This window comes from Balaenoptera borealis, assembly GCF_965194805.1.
Source record: "Balaenoptera borealis genome assembly, contig: HAP1_SCAFFOLD_1005, whole genome shotgun sequence".
NCBI classification, from domain to species: domain Eukaryota; kingdom Metazoa; phylum Chordata; class Mammalia; order Artiodactyla; family Balaenopteridae; genus Balaenoptera; species Balaenoptera borealis.
Genome location: NW_028123204.1, coordinates 99,092 through 119,179, shown reverse-complemented (window position 1 = coordinate 119,179; position 20,088 = coordinate 99,092). Strand labels below are relative to the sequence as shown.

At 56.2% G+C, this 20,088-nt stretch overlaps 2 pseudogenes across 2 annotated transcripts; one reads left to right on the top strand and one right to left on the bottom strand.

Moving 5' to 3' along the window:
• Positions 1 to 573: 573 nt before the first annotated feature.
• Positions 574 to 1,060, bottom strand: LOC309621787 (serine/arginine-rich splicing factor 3 pseudogene; annotated as a pseudogene). Its single transcript has one exon. The product of its transcript is annotated as a serine/arginine-rich splicing factor 3 pseudogene (transcript).
• Positions 1,061 to 4,850: 3,790 nt separating this feature from the next.
• On the top strand, positions 4,851 to 8,288 carry LOC309621786 (thimet oligopeptidase-like; annotated as a pseudogene). Its single transcript has 7 exons — positions 4,851 to 4,992; positions 5,193 to 5,568; positions 5,657 to 5,936; positions 6,858 to 6,909; positions 7,016 to 7,144; positions 7,781 to 7,919; positions 8,133 to 8,288. The product of its transcript is annotated as a thimet oligopeptidase-like (transcript).
• The last annotated feature ends 11,800 nt before the right edge of the window (positions 8,289 to 20,088 follow it).

Below are 20,088 nucleotides of genomic sequence, written 5' to 3'. Positions count from 1 at the left end.
AACTCAAAGGTAAACTAACTTCCTTGAAACTTCTTAGATTTTAAACTCCCTGGACAATCTCTTGTCCGGTGTGAAGACTAGTGGAATTTTTAAACCTCTAATCTAGGGTAAGGGTGCGGCTTTCATTTTTACCTGCTGGCTTGGGTTCACAGCACCTTTTAAAGACTTCTTGCTTAACTACAGCTGCATACCATATCCCAGCTACAAAAAGTCTTTTCAATGTTTGCCAGTGTTGTTTCCATAATAGTAAACATCACACTTTAGGTGGGCAGGAGTTAGAGTTTTATTATCAGTCTAGGCAAGACCAAAAATTCAAAGCAAGTTCAATTTTGCTTAAGGGAACATTGTAAGGTAACAATTCTTCATATTACATGCCTCCCAGGACCCATTTCAAACCATAGAGAATGACACCTTTATGTGTCACTGTCCCAAGAGACAAACAAATGTGAACAACTAAAACATTTAAAAAGTGCACCAAGCTTCGGAAGTCTCAAACAAAACTTGAATTTTCTGTACATACTCCTGCCAAATGAAGTTATTGCCTGTACACCACTCCTCTTGCAAAGTGGTCTTCTATTTCCTTTCATCTGACCTAGATCGGCTAGGAGACCTAGAGAAAGATCGGGACGGCTTGTGATTTCTCTCTTGGGACAGGGATCTCTCTCTTCTCCTATATCTAGAAAGGGACCTGCTCTGGCTGACGGAGAAGGCTCTCCATCTTGGAGATGTGTGGGAGGTGGAGGACTCCTCCTCCCATAATCATCTCGAGGGCGACGACCCCAAGAAGGAGGCGGTCACGATTTCGACTTCTCTTTTCCCCATTCGACAGGTCCACTCTTACTCGGCAGCCACATAGTGTTCTCCCATCTAGTTCTCGGACAGCATCGGCTGCATCTCGGGGATCTTCACATTCAACGAGAGCGAAGCCGGGAGGGTTTTTAGCACCCCACACACTTCAGAGTGGTCCATAATAGCCTAAAGCTCGTTCCAATTCAGCCTTGTTACCACTGTTTCCAAGATTCCCTACACAAACTTTACAGTCCAACGGACAGGAATCACGTTGCAAGACCCTCGTGGCTCCTGGGTTTCACGGGCCACAGGGTGGTCCCGGGCCTCTAGAATCTGGTAGCTGAATCTGCTCGCACAAGCTGTCCTGTGGGGATGCGTTTTCCCCTATGTGTCCAGCCCGGGGCCCTGCTCTCTTGGCCCGGCCTCCCGGGTGAGAGGGTGAACCCCAGCTCCCTGGAGCAGACACTCAGAGCCCTGGTGACCGGACTCACGGCTGACGGGGCTGGAGCGGCGGCTGGACACGTGTGGCCAGCCTGGTGGTGTTTGGCCCCGTCTGCAGTTCCAGTTCCAGCTGAGAAAGAGCCTCCCTGTGTTACTTTCTCCTGGTTGTGTAAGGATCCCCGGTGTCATTTGACAGAAATGTAGACGGTGTGTTCTTTCTCTCTTTTCTCCCTGCTTCCTCTCCTCCCTCTCTGCCTCCCTCTCTCCCTGTACCTCTTTCCCTGTTCCGCTCTCCCTCTACCTCTTTCCCACTCCCTCTCTCGCTCTCCCTCTGTCTCTTCCTCTCTCCCTCCCTCTCTCCCTCTCCCTCCCTCTCCCTCTCTCTTTCCTCTCCCTATCTCCCTCTCTCCTCTCTCCCTCTTCCCTCTTCCTCTCCCTCTTCCCTCTGCCTCTTTCCTCTGCCTCTTTCCTCTCCCTCTTCCCTCTCCTCTTTCCCTCTCCTTCTCTCCCTCCCCCTCTCTCCCTCTCCCTCTCTCCCCCCTCTCTCCCTCTTCCTCTCTCCCTCTCCCCTGTCTCTGCCTCTCCCTCCGTCTCTCCCTCTGGGAGGGAGTGAGGGAGATGGAGAGATGGAGGGAGCGGGAGAGTTGGAGGGAGAGGGAGAGGGAGAGGGAGAAGAGGGAGGAGAGGGAGGGAGGAGACGTCTCTCCCTCCCTCCCTCCCTCTGCCTCCCTCCCTCTCCTCCCTTTCCCTCTCCCTCCGTCTCTCCGTCTCCCTCACTCCCTCTCAGAGAGGGAGAGACGGAGGGAGAGGCAAAGACAAGGGAGAGGGGGAGAGGGAGAGAGGGAGGGGGAGAGAGAGGGGGGAGAGAGGAAGAGCTCTCTTCCTCCCTCCCTCTCCCTCTCTCCTCCTTCTCTCCCTCTCTCCCTCACCCTCTCTCCCTCTCCCTCCCTCCATCACTTTCCCTCCTTCTCCCTCTCCCTCTCTCCCTCCCAGAGAGGGAGAGACAGAGGGAGAGGGAGAGGGAGAGGGGGGAGACAGGGACACGGAGAGGGAGGGAGGGAGGGAGGGAGACAGAGAGGGAAGCAGGCACCCTCTCGCCTTCTCCCTCTCCCTACCTCCTTCTCCGACTCCCCCTCTCCTCTCCCTCTGTCTCTCCCTCTCCCTCCCTCCCTCTAGGAGAGGGAGAGGGAGAGGAAGGGAGGGAGAGGGAGAGAGGGAGGGGGAGGGAGACGGAGAGGGAGAGACGTCTTGTCCTCCTTCCCTCTCCCTCCCTCGCCCTTTCCCTTCCTCCCTCCCTCTCCCTCCCTCTGTCTCACCCTCTCCCTCCCTCTGTCTCTCCCTCTCCCTCACTCCCTCCCAGAGAGGGAGAGATGGAGGGAGAGGGAGAGACGAGGGAGAGGGGGAGAGGGAGAGAGGGAGGGGGGAGGGAGGGAGAGGGAAGAGGGAGAGTGGGAGAGAGGGAGAGAAGGAGGAGAGAGGGAAAGGGAGGAAGAGACCTCTCTCTCTCTCCCTCTCTCCGTCTCTCCCTCTCTCCCCCTCTCTCTCCCTCTCCCTCTCTCCCTCTCCCTTGTCTCTGCCTCTTCGTCTCTCTGTCTCTGGGAGGGAGTGAGGGAGATGGAGAGACGGAGGGAGAGGGAGGAGAGGGAGCGAGGAAGAGGGAGAGAGGGAGGGAGAGAGGGAGAGAGGGAGGGAGAGAGGGAGGGAGAGAGGGATAGAGGGAGGGAGAGATGTCTTTGTCTTTCCCTCCCTCCCTCTATCCCTCTCTCCCTCTCCCCCCTCCCTCTCCTGCTCCCTGTCCCTCTCCCTCCCTCTATCCCTCTCTCCCTCTCCCCCCTCCCTCTCCTGCTCCCTGTCCCTCTCCCTCCACCTCCTTCCCTCTCTGGAGAGGGAAGGAGGTGGAGGGAGAGGGAGAGGGAGCACGAGAGGGAGAGAGGGAGAGGGAAAGAGGTATAGGAAGAGCGGAACAGGGAAACAGGGACAGGGAAAGGGGGACAGGGAGAGAGGGAGAGGGAAAGAGGGAGAGGGAGAGCAGAGCAGGGAAACAGGGACAGGGAAAGAGGGAGGCAGAGAGGGAGATGGAAACGGGGAAAGGGAGGGGGGACGGATAGAGGGAGAGGGAGAGAGGGACAGGGAAAGAGAGACAGGGATGGAGGGAGGGAGAGAGGGACAGGACAGGGCAAGAGGGACAGGGAGAGAGGGAGGGAGAGAGGGAGGGAGAGAGGCAGAGGGAGAGATGGAGGGAGAGTGAGAGGCAGGGAGGTAGAGGGAGGGAGGGAGGGAGGGAGACAGAGAGGGAGACAGGGAGAAGGGCTGATGGGGGCTCCCTCCCCCTCCCATCCTCTGCCCACTGCTTTCTCTTTTTTCTGCTTCAACAAACACCAGGCGCCTTTCAGATCAGCCCTGAAGTCAACGTTGATGCTTGGGACGGCCTGACCTCCCCGCTGCCTTCCAGCCCAGGACCACAGCTGGGAGATGAAGTCTGCGGGGCCCTGGGGGGGGGGGCAGCGGCGGCGGAGGTGGTGGAGGCAGGCACCTCCTCTGACGCCCAATCTCTCCTCCTTTACGAGGCAGCCGCCAGCTCCCCTCCCTGACTCCCCAAGATTTGGGGCCATTTTAATATGTGTCGATAATGCCATGAGCTACTATTTAACTTTTCCACGAGGACCCATCTCCCGAAATGCAGTGGTTTTCAGGCTTGGCTGCACTAGAGAACCCCCAGGGAAAGGAGAGACGTCTGTACCTCCCTCTCTCTCCCTCTCCCTCCGTATCTCCTTCTGGCTCTCTCCCTCTCCTTCTGGGGTGATGCCCGATGAGCTCAGATTCGCAGATGTTCCCCCCATCCCCTCTCTGTGCCTTGCGTGGGGCCTGGGCCTTCTCACTGTGGCCCGGGAACAGCCTCGACATTCAGACATCGGTTCCTGCAAGGACACTTGCGTTTGGTCCATACCGCATGTGGCTGCAGTCTGTGCTTCTCCCGTTTAGCATCTTCAGTAGATGGGGGCTGTGCATGAGCCCTTCATCTTCCCCGCAGACACCACTGGTGCTTGCTCGGCCTCGTGGGTGATGTCCACGGGGGACAGACCTGTGTCCCCACCTTCTTGGGCTGCAGACAGGCCACGTTGGTCCTGTGGTGACTGGGGGCTCCCAGGAGAACCCCACCGCAGACCCAGAGAGGTGGCCCCAGAGAAGGTGGCGTACGCCTGGGGCCAGGCCTCACCAGCCAACCACGGGGCACCTGCAGCAACAGGTCTCTCGCCGTCCAGGGGCTGGGTGTTCGGGCGCCGTGGGGATGAGCTGCTGTCTGCACGGCAGCCAAGTTTGTATTGTTGAGCCCGGGGAGGCCCCTGGGTGGCTCCTGGAGAGCCTGGTCACATTTCTTCCTGCCCTTGGCCTTAGAGCTCATCATGGTTCACGCCGTTTCTGGTTCCAAAAGGACCTGTGTTCATAAAGACCACATGTTAGGACAGCACCAAAGTGTCTAGAAATCCAGGCCAGGAGGAGGAGGGAGGGGGTTTGGCTGTGCCCGCCAGTGGCCTGAGAGCCCTCCCACCCACAGAGACCTGGCCCGGGGCCTGTGGGGAGGGCGTGGCCCACGGTCCCCAGCGCTGGCTGTCTCTGGGTTCCAGGAGAACTGCGCGATCCTCGGGGAGCTGGTAAGGCTGCAGGCTCAGAAGTCCCGCCTGCTGGGATTCAGCACGCGTGCCGACTCTGTGCTGGAGATGAACATGGCCAAGACCAGCCAGGTGGTGGCCACTTTCCTAGGTAACCCCGCCTCCCCGAGTCCCAGTGGGGACGGGGGTCAGGTGGACCTTGACTGGACGTGGTGCTGCCTGAGACCCCACTGTGTCAGCCCTTGGGGGTCGCCTTCCCCAACCCTTCATTCTGCCTCGAGGGGCGTGGGGTGGGGGGCGGCTGGGCGGCTGCCACAGGGACATAGCTGAGCCTCTCCCCTCCGCCCGCAGATGAGCTGGCCCAGAAGCTGAAGCCCCTCGGGGAGCAGGAGCGGCCCTGATCCTGGAGCTAAAGAAGGCTGAGTGCCAGAGGCGGGGCCTGCACTTTGACGGGCCCATCAACGTCTAGGACCTGCGCTACTACATGAACCAGGGGGAGGAGACGCGCTACCACGTGGACCAGTACCTGCTCAATGAGTCCTTCCCCATGCAGGTGGTCACGCGCGGGCGGCTGGGCATCGCCCAGGAGCTGCTGGGGCTGACCTTCGACCTGGAGGAAGGCGCCAACATGCGTCACGAAGATGAAGATGTGAGGCTCTACACGGTCCGGGACGCGGCCTCGGGCAAGGTCATCCATCAGCAAGTTCTACCTGGACCTCTACCCTCGGTGCATGCGTGGGGGAACCTGTTGGCCGTGGGCCGGGGCTCCTCTGTGGTAGCGGGGGTAGCGGGGCCTCACCCGCGTCCCTCCCCAGGGAAGGGAAGTCCGGGCACATGGCCTGCTTTGGCCTGCAGCCGGGCTGCCTGCAGCAGGACGGGAGGCGCCAGATTGCCATCGCGGCCATGGTGGCCAACTTCACCAAGCCTACACCCAACCCGCCCTCCCTGTTCCAGCATGATGAGCTGGAGACCTACTTCCATGAGTTCTGGCAAGCGATGCACCAGCTCCGCTCCCAGGAGGGTGCGGGCGAGGGGCTGAAGGCAGGGGGCGGGGAGGGCCCGGGCTCTCCCGTGGTCCTCAGGCAGGCCCTCGCCACGGGATTCTTCCGCTGATGTCACCCCGCACGAGGAGACGCCCTCGGTGTCAGTTTCCATCATCAAACCCCACGCACTGGGCGCGTAAACAACGGAAGTGGATGTCCTCGAGACTCTGGAGGCTGGAAGTCCCAGATCAAGGAGTCAGGACTGGTTCCCTGCATGTTAAATACAGGTATTCAAGAGTTGCCTTTAAAAAAGACAAAATAGAAGAAAGGAACGTTGCATGCAAGGCTGGTGAGTGATGAGTGATGAGAACCAGAGGTTAGGCTCTGGGGCCGGGAGCACCACGCCCTGTGAGGCCCTGGGGCTGCTGCCAGTCTCGGTGGAGGCTCAGCAAGTCCCAGTGACTTCCCAATGTGGGGGGGGGTCCCCAGATGAGCGTCTGGGCCCAGGACCCAGTGCTCGTTCAGTCTTCCTGCAGTCAGCCCTTCGTCCTGAGAGCGATGCTCTCACAGACTGCAACCGGAGCGCGTGGGGACACTTTACTGAGCTGTGCAGCCGTCACTACTGCCCTGTTCTGGAACATTTCCCTCACCCCAAAAAGGTCCCTCACGCCCTTAGTTATCATTCCCTCCCCTCCCCTGTCCCTGACAACCAGGAACCCACTCTGACTCTGTGGATCTACCTGTTCTGGACGTTTCCCCTCAGTGGGGTCACACCCTGTGTGTCCTTCTGTGTCTGACTTCTCTCGCTGAGCACCGTGTTCTCACGGTGCATCCACGTGGCAGCGAGTGGCAGGGCTTCACACCTTTGCGTGGTCGAGGGCCGGAAAAAAGACAAACGAAAAGAAGGGCACGTTGCCTGCGACTCTGGTGACAGCCGGGGATGAGAACCAGAGGGTAGGCTCTGGGGCCGGGAGCGCCGCGCCCTGTGAAGCCCTGGCGCTGCTGCCAGTCTCGGCGGGGCACGAGCAGCGCCGTCCCCCAGGAGCTGCTGGACAAGCTCATCAAGTCCCGGCTGGCCAACCCCCGTGCGGCCGGGCCGAGGGAAAGGAAAGGGGCTCCCGGACCGCCCGGCTGGAAAGCGCGGCCTGGACACAGTGCCAGCGCCCCCGTCTCCTTCCTCCCGCCCTCCAGGCCTCTTCAACCTGCGCCAGATCGTCCTGGCCAAGGTGGACCAGGCCCTGCACACGCAGACGCCCTCGGACCCGGCCTAGGACAATGCCCGCCTCTGCCAGGAGATCCTCGGGGTCCCAGCCACGCCAGGTAGCCAAGCGCACGCCGGGCCCACCTTAGCGGTCGGTTGGCGGCTACTGCCCAGGTCAAGAGGATCCTCTGGTGGTGTGTGAAGGGGGACCGACTGACGGGCTCTGGTCGAGGCTCGCTGACCTCTGGCCTCTTCCTGCCTGGGTTCCTGGGCTGGTCCCTCCAGCTGTGGCCCGCGGAGTCCGAGGGTGGGCTGGGCGTATCTGCACGTGCTTTCTGGAGAGCCTGGAAGAGGCAGGAGAGGGCTTCATACCCTGGACGGAACGCGTCGACGAGGTTTGCCCGAGCGTGTCGGTGCGGAGACGCAGTTCACTCCCTCGTGAGCGCTTTAACCCGCGCTCTCCCCGTGCTGGAGGGCGAGCCCTGACTCATCCCTCGGAGCCTCGGGCAGCTGTCCCTGTAAGAGGCTTAGGGGTGAACCCTCGTGAGCTTCAGCAGAAAGTCGGCAAAGATTGATTTGTGTCCCTCCACTGAGTTGCCCGCAAGGTCCCCGTTTTCTAGAAGTGTTGGGCCAATACTCCCTCTAGTGGCAGGGGACTCAGACAGGGCTGCTTTGAGGCCCCAAGCTCTGGGCTCTGGGGAAGGGGCACGGAGCGGCCAGGGGGCCGGGCAGGAGCCTCTCCGCGTGTGTCCCAGGGACCCACCTGCCTGCGACCTTCGGCCACCTGGCAGGAAGCTACGACGCCCAGTCCTATGGCTACCTGTGCAGCGAGGTGTACTCCGCGGACACGGTCCACACACTCGTTTCAAGCAGGAGGGCGTCCTGAGTGGCAAGGTGAGAGGCCGGCCTGCCGTGCAGACCAACACGGAGGTCCTTGGCCTGGGCCTAGATGCTTGTGCCGCCCGCCTGGGCCTGCCAGGCTCTGAGGGCCCTGCCCAGAACCCCCTGCTCCCCTGCCCTTTGTTGAGTCACAGCAGAGGTGGCCACACCCACACCCTCCGTGAAGGGGGTGCTCCACCCTCCTGCAGCCCCGCCCCCTCTCCTCAGGTTGCCATGGACTACAGAAGCTGCATTCTGAGGCCAGGGGGATCCGAGGATGCCAAGGGCATGGTGAAGCTCTTCCTGGGTTGTGACCCCATGCAGGACGCCTTCCTCCTGAGCAAAGGGCTGCAGGTTGAGGGCTGCAAGCCGCCGGCCTGCTGACGGCACGGGGTTTTGCCCCCCCAGGCGGGCCGGGTGCCTTAGCGCCCCGTCGGGGCGGGGGAGGGGCCGTGTGTCCTCCCAGCCCCCGAGTCCCCGGCGGCCGGCCTAGGCCAAAAGTCTCCACCTGGAAGTGTCTGGAAAGCCTGGCATCAAGGCTCCCCCTTGTTGCACTAATGCAATCCCTTCCTGGGGAGCTTTCCTGGTAACAAAACGGTTCTTTGAAAACGCAGCCATTAATAAAAAAGACTCTACTCCTGGTCTCTGCCTGCCGTCCCTTCCACCACAGGAGTGGCATGGGGGCCGTCACACTGGGGGGAGTTCTGACCTTGGTCGGGGATCAGCCCTGGGGCCGTGGTGACGCGTCTGGGTCACTGGGAGACGGCTGAGCTGTGGGGTGAGTTCAGACGGGGATGGTGCCCCGCACCCCGACCGGGCAGGCTCTCCAGTGAGGGGGTGTCAGTTTCCTGCCGGCCTCTCGCCCGTCACTGTTTGGCATCTCGGGGGCTGTGACTGGCTGGAGCTGGTTCTGGCGGTGGGCACAGCTGCGGGAAGCCCGGCTGTGGCTGTCCCTGTCCCCGTGTCCTGTCCTCCTGCTCACGGCCGGCCGGCTGGCTCCCTCTGGTCATCGGCAGCTGCTGAAGTCTGGACCACAGCAAGGGGCCGCCTTCCTGGGTCCTAGCAATTCTTCCCAAAGGCCTTAGGGATGTGTTTTGGTGGCAGTAGGAATTCAGAGAGGGTGCTGCACCACTGGAGCGGTAGGGTGGCTCTGGACCGTCCCGTGTGTCCTTCCCTGGCCTTTGAGCTCCTTGGGAGCCCTGCCTCCACAAAGGACGCCAGGCAGCGGAACGAGGGCGCGGGCGGCGCCCCGACCTTCTCCCCGTGGCCCAGGCGGGCAGGCCGTGCCACGCTCTGTCCTCCCCTCAGCCTGCCCGCCCGTTCTGTTGTTATTTTACCGAAGAGGACACAGACATTCAGAGAGGCTAGGGTCCGTGCCTGAGGTCTCATATCCAGTAAGTGTCAGAGCCGGGGTTTGAACCCAGACAGCCTGTCCCGGAGACCGCGCCCTAACCTCTACACAAACCACCTCCTGGTTCCCTTTATTAGCACAAGACTCATTTCCCTGACAAGCCCAGGCCCCATAAAGGCAACCCTGCCTCCCCCACGTGACCAGCCCTTGCCAACTACTCACCCCAGTGGCAGAGGGACGAGCCACACAGGGGACCCGCCCATCTTGGCCATGGGGACACAGACACCCACTCACACCCAGAAGGACCTCCTCTTTACCTTAGGCCACACGCCCATGCCGAAGGAGCTGCTGTCTGCCAGCTGGTGCAGGTACAGTTCTGTCCTGGAAACAGAGAAGGGACCAGAAGTAAGGGAGGACCCACCCACACCAGTGGCCTGGCAGGGCAGGTGGGCATCATGGCACGGGGCTCCACAGAGTGCCCCAGGTGGCCCCGGGGTCTGCCTCAGGCCCTGGCCCTGCCTCCCGAATATTCCTCACTTGCTGCCCTCAATGGGCCCTTCTTAAGTGAAGGCCTTCCAGAAGCTTCCTTACTCCTCAGTTACCCTGCTCTGAAAACTGGGAGTTTCCTCCCTAATCTGCCCTCTCTCCAAAGGGTAAGGTGCCCCTCTGGCCTTAGCCAGGAGGCTCAGGACAGGTTGGGCCTGCCCTTCAGACGGGGGTGGAAGGCAGGAGACAAATGATGGGGGATGCAGAGGCAAATTGAAAATTATCACCCCTCGCCTGGGGTGAGCACTCCCTGGAGCTTCACTAGATAGAACCTTACTCATTCGTTCAACAGATGAGGAAACCAAGGCTCAGAGACAGGGAGCCACATGTCCAAGAATTCCCAGGAGTCAGCGAGGGGCAGAGATGACTCCCTGGGCCACCTCCCCCAGAAGGCCCTCCCAGATGAGTCTTGTGGCTTCTCTGCTGTTCCACCTGGTGCCTCCTCGCCCTGAGCTACCTCAGGTGCACCCAAGGCTCTCACAGAGTTTAGGAGCTTCTGGAAGATTTGGGGTCTGCTGTTCCTTGCCCACCTCCCACGCTGCTGTCAGAACCTGTACCAAAATGTCACCGTCACAGCAGACATCCACCACCACCCCCCAGCGTGTATAAAGAGCCATATGTGAATTATCTCACTTAATCCTGTAAGGTCAGCAGTCAAGGTACTATTTCCACTTTACAGAGGAAGAAACGGAGGTTCAGAGCAGGTGACACCTGGCCAGGTTCACCCAGCCCAGGAGCAGTACCAGGCAGCAAGAATCAGAGGCCAGATTCCTAACCACTGGGCTCCACTGCCTCTCACCTCTGGGCAGAGGCAGGGCTGGGGCCCTGGAGAGCGGAGGCCCTTTGTCTCACTGCCCTTGGCTGTCCCTGCTCAGCCCAGTCGCTCACCTGAGAGCCAGGTCCAATCCGGATAGCATCTGGGAGAAAACCTCGAAACTGCCTTCCCCTTCCAGCTGCCGGGCCACGTGGCTCTTCTCCAACAGCATCGTCTGCCAGGGGAGAGGACAGGCGCCGGTCAGCACGAGGCCCCGCTAGGCTGCCCGCACACCCCCACCAACCCCCAGGCCCACTCTTCGAGGCAGCACCTCAGGCCCCAACTTGGCTGGACGCCTCCAAATCAAAACGTGCCAGGCCTTTGTCTCACTGATTCAGAGTCCACGCAGGCAATCAACGAATGCAACGGGCTCATTCCGATGAAGGAATCCAAGGGTACTAACAATTAACCCAGAGCCGCCCTCCAACACACTCTTATGCAACCGAAGCCCTTAATAACTTGACCCACATGGTGATGCACGGTAGACTTTCAGGGCCGGGACAGAAAGGGATTTATCGTGCACCAGCGAGTCTGGGTATTCTCCTAGCTCCGCATACAAACAACCCTTCTAATAACCTAATCCTGTTTTCTGTTCAAACAGAATGTTGGCGGGGGCGTGGGGGGGGGGAAGGGGAGGAGCCAGGTGATTTCAGAGAGAGGAACAAACAGGCCATGTGCCTGTCACACACGGGCTGCCGCAGAAGGCCAGCGAGCGCCTGTTTAATTTCAGCTTACGCTTTTAAGACCCAGCTAATGAGCGGCTGAATTATGTATCTACTCATGAATATTTCATCCCTGTGATACTCCGAGGCACAGACGAGCTGGCCTGCTCCGGGAGGAGATGTCTGGGCACTGAGTGAGGTGGGGAGGAGCTGGCCTTGGCCTGGGGAGCGATGACCATTTAGACACATTCCAGGGTCCCAGCTGGAGGCGTGGGCCCTGCTGAGTGGGGCTGAGGCTACTGCAGCCCCAAAGAGCCCCCTCTCCCTCCCACCCAGAGGCCTCACCTGGAGCTGGGCGGCCGTGACTCGGCCTGTGGCGTTCAAGTCCAGTGACATCACCATGGAGCACCGGGTGGCACGGCGGCTGTGGCCGGTGAACACGGAGCCAAAGGCCCGGAGGACAGTGAAGGTGGCTCGAATCTTCTCCACTGGTGGGGCACAGACAGGGCATCACCCGTGGCCCGGGTGCTGCCACCCCCACCTCTCACAGGACCCCATTCTGGCCCCAGGCCCCAGCAGGGGCCCCTCCACTCCCCCAACTCAGCTCTAAGCCACACCTCTTCCGCTGCTGGGCTGGCCCTGTGCTGCAAGCAGGGGCGCGGGGTGAGCAAGAGTGAGCCCAGAAGGGGAGATACACACACCTAGGATTGGTACGATCTGAGTGACAAGGGCTGCCCTAGGGCCTCCTGGGCCTGGTGGAGTCTAGGAGGAGGGCAGAGCATTAACATTCTTGGACCTGCTCTCGGGGAACGCCCATCACAGCCAGCTCAAAAAGCCCAGCAGTCCCAAGCTTTTTAACATAACTATTTAACAAGCACCCACTATGTGCTAGGCACCTGGATACAGCCTAGCCTGACTTCCACTCCCCCAACACACACTTTCAGCAGATCTACATTCTGGGAGGGCCTCTCCTTGCTGTATCCCCAGCTCCTCACAGGGCTCTAACCTGGGCCAGGTGCAGAACAGGTGATCAATAAAGCATTGGAATAAGCCCAGTGGAGAAGCAGGATAGTACAATGGTTAAACAAGCTTGAATATGGCCTCTCCCCGTTGTTAGTCACCTGATTTGGAGCGAATAAATTAACCCCCCTGTGCCTCAGATACCCCATCTATAAGATGGGGGTAATAATAGTACTTACTTACCTCATGTGGTTGCCACAAAGACTAAAAGCTTTAATAATGTAAAGTGCTCAGAACATGCTCCAAATGTGGTGGTGTTAGTATTGTTTGTTATTATTAGAAAAGCAATACTGCCTGGGCCATATATTCTCAGCAGGGGGAATACTGCCCCCAAGAGGGCAGAAACTGATTCTTGAGGATGGGGGCAGTTTTCCTTTCTTATGTATAGAATAGAGCACAGATACACACACACACACACACACACACGTCTGTGTGTGTCTGTATATATATACACACATACACACACACTGCATAAACAAATATATGGTGAATCTATGGCATTAACTTTTCATGGTGGGAGACGATTAGGAGAAAGAACAACTAAAAAGGCTCCTCAGAGGGGCAACAATACATTGAGAACACTGGCCCAGGGGTAACAGCTCTGGAGCCAAACTGTCTGTGTTTGAATCTCGGTGCTAGGATGTATGAGCTGTGTGGCCTTGGGCAAGCTGGTTAACCTCCCTGCGTTTTAATGGCCTCATCTATAAAATTCAAATAATAATAATGTCTACCTTATAGGGATGTTTTAAATAATAAATAAGTTAACCTGCTTGGAATAGAGCCTGGCGCGTAAGTCCTCAGCAAGCATTTACCACGATCCCCATCAATATTGTAATTATTATCACCAACTGACACTATTTTTTATTGAAGTATAGTTGATTTACAATGTTGAAACTCTTTCTTTAATGCCCAGCTCAAACATCATTTCCTCAAGGAAGCCCCCCGGCCCCTTCTCTGTGCTCCCTCCGCCTCTCCCCTCCCCAGCTCGGCCAGCAAGTGGTGCAGAGCACTGGAGTCTGGCACAGATGAGCAGCTGAGTCTCCCTTCCGGCTGTCAGTGCCTCCTTGTCTTTGTTTTTACTTATCGGGTCCTCTGCACAGTCCAGTGGGCTGTGCGCTGCACAAGGACACCACACCTAAGGGCACAGCATTTATATCAGATAGCCATAGGCCTGTATACTTATTAGGATGATGGCCCAGAACGTGGTGGTCAAGTGTTTGGTTCTAACAATGTCAATGCGTGACGACGGTTCCACATGTGGCAGTGAGTGTCTTAGGCAAGGAGTACCTGTTTCTAATTCACACAAAAGTACCCAACAGACTAGGGGTGGCCCTGCCCAGAAGCCAGCACAGGGTCTGCACACAGGTGCTCAGTGAACGCTAGCTGAGCAGATATAAGAAAGAGCCGCCCAGCACCCCCTCTGACTCTCCCTTCCCTTCCCCCACGCCACCGCCCCCACCACGTCCCAGCTGCACGTCACCTGGAGACCACTGTACCTGAGACCCTGCCATCCACACTGCCTGCCATCCCCACCAGGTGCTCCAGGACCTGCTCGCAGCAGGTGGTCTTGCCAGCACCGCTCTGGCCCAGGGCCACGATGCTCTGGTCCCTCTGCTGGCTCAGCAGAGCCCAGTACGCCCGCTGGGCCAGGGAGCCAACGTGGGCGGGTAGGCCATCCCAGCAGCTCCTGGGCACCTGCAGGAAGAGCGCCGGCATCAGCCTTCCCACCCGGCCGGGGCCCAGGGAGCACTCCACAATGCTCCAACCCGGCCTCAAGCCCAGATCCACGTCCATGCCTCCCATCCTACTCCAGCCTTGTCAGAGACGTCGTGCATTTTTCTGGGGAGAGCCCAGCCTGGAGATCTAGTCCTGCCACTGGCTCGCTGTGAGTCCTTGGGCAGCCTTGGACCCTGCTCTGAGCCTGGCCTCTTCTTCAGCCAATGAGAGGCTTGAACTAAAGCTGCATTAGCTCATGGGGCTCATCTCACTTGCTACACAAAGGACTGGATCGTACCTGTCTGAAATGAAGCAGGTGGATAAAATGGCTCAATTGATGAGTGACGTCTGCCATGGAAACAGAATGGGGCATGGGGGAATTGGCGGTACGTGTGCTATGTATTTGCTATAACAGATTTAGATACCGGAAGCCCCTTTGACTTCATTCATTCATCCATCCATACATTCATTCACTCAGTAAAAAAAAAAAAAATTCATTGAGTGTCTACTACATAGCAGGCACTAACCCAGGCACTGGGGGCACAACACTACTCAAGGCGAATAAAGGAAATCTCTGCCAACCGTGAGGAGATATCATTATACACCTATTAAGATGGCTAAAAAACCGGTTTTTAATTTTTTTTGACACACTACCAAGTTCTGGTTAAGATGCAGAGCAAGTGGAATTCTCCCACAATGCTACACAATACAGCCACTCTGGAGAACAGCTTGGCAGCCTCTTTTACAGTGATACGTACACACGTCATACAACTGAGCAACCCCACTCCTAGGTATTTACCCAAGAGAAATGGACATTTGTGTTCACCAAAAAACCCTCTGTCACTGGTTATATTGAGTAGGTATTCAAAATCATCAACAACCTAGAAACAACCCAAATGTCCCTCAACTAAAGAACTAAGATAACCAACCACCCTGGTTTTAGCACTGAAAGTCCCATGTCCCAGAAAAACCATTCCCTCCCACGGAAACCAGGACAACTGGTCCCCCTCCGAACAGATAAACAAAGCTGTGCAATAAAATACAATAGAATAAAAGAACTAACGGCTCACAGCTGCAACAATATGGGTGAATCTCAAATGCGCTGTGCATTGTGATAAGTGGAAGAAGCCGATTCCAAAGGTTACACGCAGTACAATCCCATTTATATGACTTTTCAGAAAAGGCACAACTAGGGAAAAGGGACAAAAGAACAGATTAGTGGCTGCCCAGGGCGGGACATGGGGGAGGGGATGACCACAAGGGTATGGAGAACTTTTGGGGGTGATGGGAACTGTCCTGTAATTGATGGCAGAGACAGTTTCACAACTATACGTGTTTGTCAAAAACTTACAGAAGTGAACACTAAAAAGGGTGACATTAACTGTATGTAAATTATACCTTAATAAACCTGACTTAAGACAAAAAAAGCCCTGCCTGTAGAGCTTGCTTTCCTTTGGGAGAAGACAGATGATAAAAAACCAACTAATTAAATTATACTCAACGGGAGTCATTTGAAAGCCATGAGCTTGGATGAGATCACCAAGGAAGTGGGCGTTTAAAGAGGGAGACAGAAGAGGTGTAGGGATGGGGCACCCAGACTTGGAGAGATCAGGGACCAGCAAAGGAGGCTGAGAGGGAGGGCCAGCGGGACAGAAGGAAAACCAGGAGAGCGGAATTCCTGAGCTGCGGAAGGGAGTGATGGCAGGAGGAGGGAAGGACCAGCCCCTGAAGTGCTGCTGAGGGTCAAGTCAGAGGAGGCCGGAGAATTGTCCACTGGGCTTGGCAGCATGGAGGTCACTGTGACCTTGACAAATGTCTGCTTAGCGTGGTTTTCAGGGAGAACGGAAGAGGGCGGTGGAGGTAGTGAGGGCAGTAGAAAGGCACCAAAGGGAGCAGGGAAACGGGCCTGGCTGGAGGAGGACCTTGGAAGCCCAGGATGCTAAGCGGGTGACAAGTGGGCTAGCATCCACCCTCCCAGTGGCTTGGCAGGACCAGGGGCACAAACTCCGGTGTGGCGGCCCTCCCCCTCCCCGAACCCCCAGCCTGGGGCTAAGGAGCACCCCCAGTGCACTGTTGGCCTTTCCTACCCCGAGGCCCCCAGGAACAGCAATGAGTCCCCATCCTGACACAAATCAAAAGGCTCACAGACCTACTAGAGAATGGACCTGAGGATATGGGGAGGGGGAAGGGTAAGATGTGACAAAGTGAGACAGTGGCATGGACATATATACACTATCAAACGTCAAACAGAGAGCTAGTGGGAAGCAGCCGCAGAGCACAGGGAGATCAGCTTGGTGCTTTGTGACCACCTAGAGGGGTGGGATAGGGAGGGTGGGAGGGAGGGAGATGCAAGAGGGAAGAGATATGGGAACATACGTATATGTATAACTGATTCACTTTGTTACACAGCAGAAACTAACACACCATTGTAAAGCAAGTATACTCCAATAAAGATGTTAAAATAAATAAATAAATAAAAAAGGCTCAGCAGGACCCCAAACCTGGCAAAGTAGGACAAGCCGCCACACTGGCTGGACACAGCCTAAGGGAACGCAGCGGGCAGGGGGTCCTGAGGTCCGAGCCTCGGAGCCACCTGCCGCTTTGGAAACATAAAGTTCAAGGGCCAGGCTATCCCAATCGTCAGCCTTCTCAGGCCTGCAGGGGAACAGGGAGGATTCTGCAGACCCAGGCCCCACAGTCACACACAGGTACCCCCTGCATGCTTGCACACGGGCATGCTCAAGGGCACACGCACCCAACAGCTGCAGAGGCCTCTGCACACAGGTGTGCCCATCTACACCCCACGCAGTCACAGCACACTCACCCCAAAAGAGGCCTGCACCCCCAGGCACGCACCCAGCTCCCAGCCACCCGGCAAGCCCAGACCCCCAGTGAGAGAGGCCCCCAGCCCTGCCTGGAGCCCTCCTAGCCCATCTTCAAGGAGGCCTCAGTCCCAGCCTCACCGCAGGTCTCTGCTCCCACCTGGTGGCCATTTGAGGAACCAGAGGGGACTCAGCCAAAGACAGAAGGAAGCTGTGGGTGTGGGAGGCAGCGTGACTTGAGGGGGACCCACGCCCACCGCAGGGTTACAGGGGCTTAGGGGGATCACGGGACTCAAGTTCCTCCTACCAGGTTGGGTCCCAATCCCCGCACTTTTAGGCTCTTTGACCCAGGCCGTGTAGCAGACGCCGCAATCGAGGACAGTCACGGTCGAGAGAACTGGGCTTGCGGAGAGACCTGTGACAAACACCCCTCCCAGGGGCCCCTAAGGAACCAGAGCAGGCTCTCGGGGCCTTGGGCTGCAGTAACAGAAGCACAGCCTGCCTGGCAACGGAGGGGAGAGTGCAGCGTCGCCCTTCCAGGCTAATGAGAACCTACTGTATAGCACAGGGAACTCTACTCAATGCTCTGTGGTGACCTAAATGGGAAGGAAATCCAAAAAAGAGGGGATATATGTATATGTATAGCTGATTCACTTTGCTGTACAGCAGAACTACGCTCAAATAAAATTAATTTTTTAAAAAAGGTGCCTTTTGTTATGTTAATGAGGTGACTTTTGGAAAGCCAAATATATATGAGATGACCAAATATATATATATATATATAATATTTTTTTTTCCTTTCTAGATTACCAGTTTATTATAAAAAGATCTAACTCAGGAACAGCCATATGGAAGAGACGCACAGGGCAAGGTATGGGGAAAGGGGTGCAAAGCTTCCATGCTGTCCCACCTGGCACCTCCCTGGGTACACCAATCCAGAAGCTCTCCAAACTCCATTCTTTTTTTTTTTTTTTTTTTTTTAATAATTTTGAAGAACGTTTTTTTAAAATTATTTATTTATTTATTTATTTTAGTTGTGTTGGGTCTTCGTTTCTGTGCAAGGGCTTTCTCTAGTTGTGGCAAGCGGGGGCCACTCTTCATCGCGATGCGCGGGTCTCTCACCATCGCGGCCTCTCTTGTTGCGGAGCACAGGCTCCAGACGCGCAGGCTCAGCAGTTGTGGCTCACGGGCCCACTTGCTCCGTGTCATGTGGGATCTTCCCAGACCAGGGCTCGAGCCCGCGTCCCCTGCATTGGCAGGCAGACTCTCAACCACTGCGCCACCAGGGAAGCCCCAAACTCCATTCTTTTAATTTCACTGAAGCTTCGTTATGTAGACAGGATTAACTGATTCAACCTCAAGCCCCTCTCCCCTTCAAGGGGGTGGGGGGGAGGGTGGAAGAGACTGAAAGTTCCAATCCTCTAATTCTGGTTGGTTCCCCTGGCAACCAGCCCCTTCCTTAGGGGCTTTCCAAAAGTCACCTCATTAACACAAACTCAGGTGTGGTTGAAAGGGTTTTGTTATGAATATCAAAAGACACTCCTATCTGGAAATTCCACGGGGTTTAGAAGTTTTGTGCCAGGAATGAGGGACAAAGACCAAATATATATTTTATTATACCTACTGCCTAATACTAAATCTTACTGCTAATAAGGTAAGTACAATTAAAACGATAGTGAAATACCATTTTCACCTATCAAATTGGCCACATGGAAAAGTTTGATATTACTCTGTGTTGGTGAGGATACTGGGGAACAGGCAATCTCATACACTGCTAGTGCAAGTATGAAGGGCAGCATCTGCTGAAATTTTCAATGCATATTTCCTTTAATCCAGCAAGTCCACTTTTGTGGGCAATTCAGAACCCTCTCTAGAATAAGGGTCAGCAAATTTTTTTTTTCCAAAAAGGGCGAAAATGTAAATATTTTAAGGTTTGGGCCACGTGGGAGATGGCCAAATATATATTTTTGGTCTGAATGACCAAATATGTATTTTTCTTCATAAATCACAATATTGCACCCAGCTCAATAAAAATCTCCAAATGCTTTGCACATCAGCTGGCTTTGACAAGTCTTCACCTCTCCCCCCACCCCCTTCCTCTCTCCCTAAATCATGCTCTGAGTGTTTCTTGAAGAAATAGAAAAATCTTGGCTCCTCCAGCACATTGCCTCTCCACTCTCCATATTTGTGGTTGCCTCACTGACCCAGGTTGGCCACACGTCCCTTGCCAGCCACCTTACAGCCTGGTGAGATCCTGGACCTCCCAGATGGGCCTCCTGGCCTAGGGATGACCAGTAATATTTCTCTCAAATGCTAGCATCTACTGATCTGTAGTTGGGGACTGCCTGGAGTGTTGTATTGAGAAGGATCCTGAGCTATGGCTGAACTAGCAAGAAAGTGTGTGGTGATTGACTAGCAGTGTCTGCCATGGGCGCAGGAATGGTTCGGAGTGGTGCCTGTGCCAAGTATTTGCCATTTCCAGCCTGGGGCTTCCCCTGCCACAGTGAGGCAAGAGGCTGGTCAGTCTTTTGCTGGGAGGCTCCCCTGACTGCTCCATCACAGGGCTGTCTTTCTACCCCTGCTCCCTTGCTACCTGGAGTTTTGCTGTCTAATACGGCAGCCACTAGCCACATGGGGCTATTTCAATTTAAATGAATTAAAATTAAATTAAAACCTCAGGGGCTTCCCTGGTGGCACAGTGGTTAAGAATCCGCCTGTCAATGCAGGGGACACGGGTTTAAGCCCTGGTCCGGGAAGATCCCACATGCCTCGGAGCAACTAAGCCCGTGCACTACAACTACTGAGCCTGCGCTCTAGAGCCGGTGAGCCACAACTACTGAAGCCCACGCACCACAACTGCTGAAGCCCGCGTGCTACAGCCCGTGCTCTGCAACAAGAGAAGCTACCACAGTGAGAAGCCCTCACACCACAACGAAGAGCAGCCCCCGCTCGCCGCAACTAGAGAAAACCCGTGCACAGCAACGAAGACTCAACGCAGCCAAAAATAAATAAATAAATAATTTTAAAAACACACACGTAAGATGATTTTTTTTAAAAAAGATCTGTATGTAGAACACTGAGCACCTAAGGGCTCGATTATGGGCTGTTATCATTCAAACGGGACTGATACAGAACTTTTCAAAGCTTCTGCTTCTGAGGTTTACACGTGCTGCTATGCCTAAGCCGGAAACTGATCATCACCATCTTTACATCACTTTGTGAAGTCATAACAATGGTGTTATGCATCTAGGGT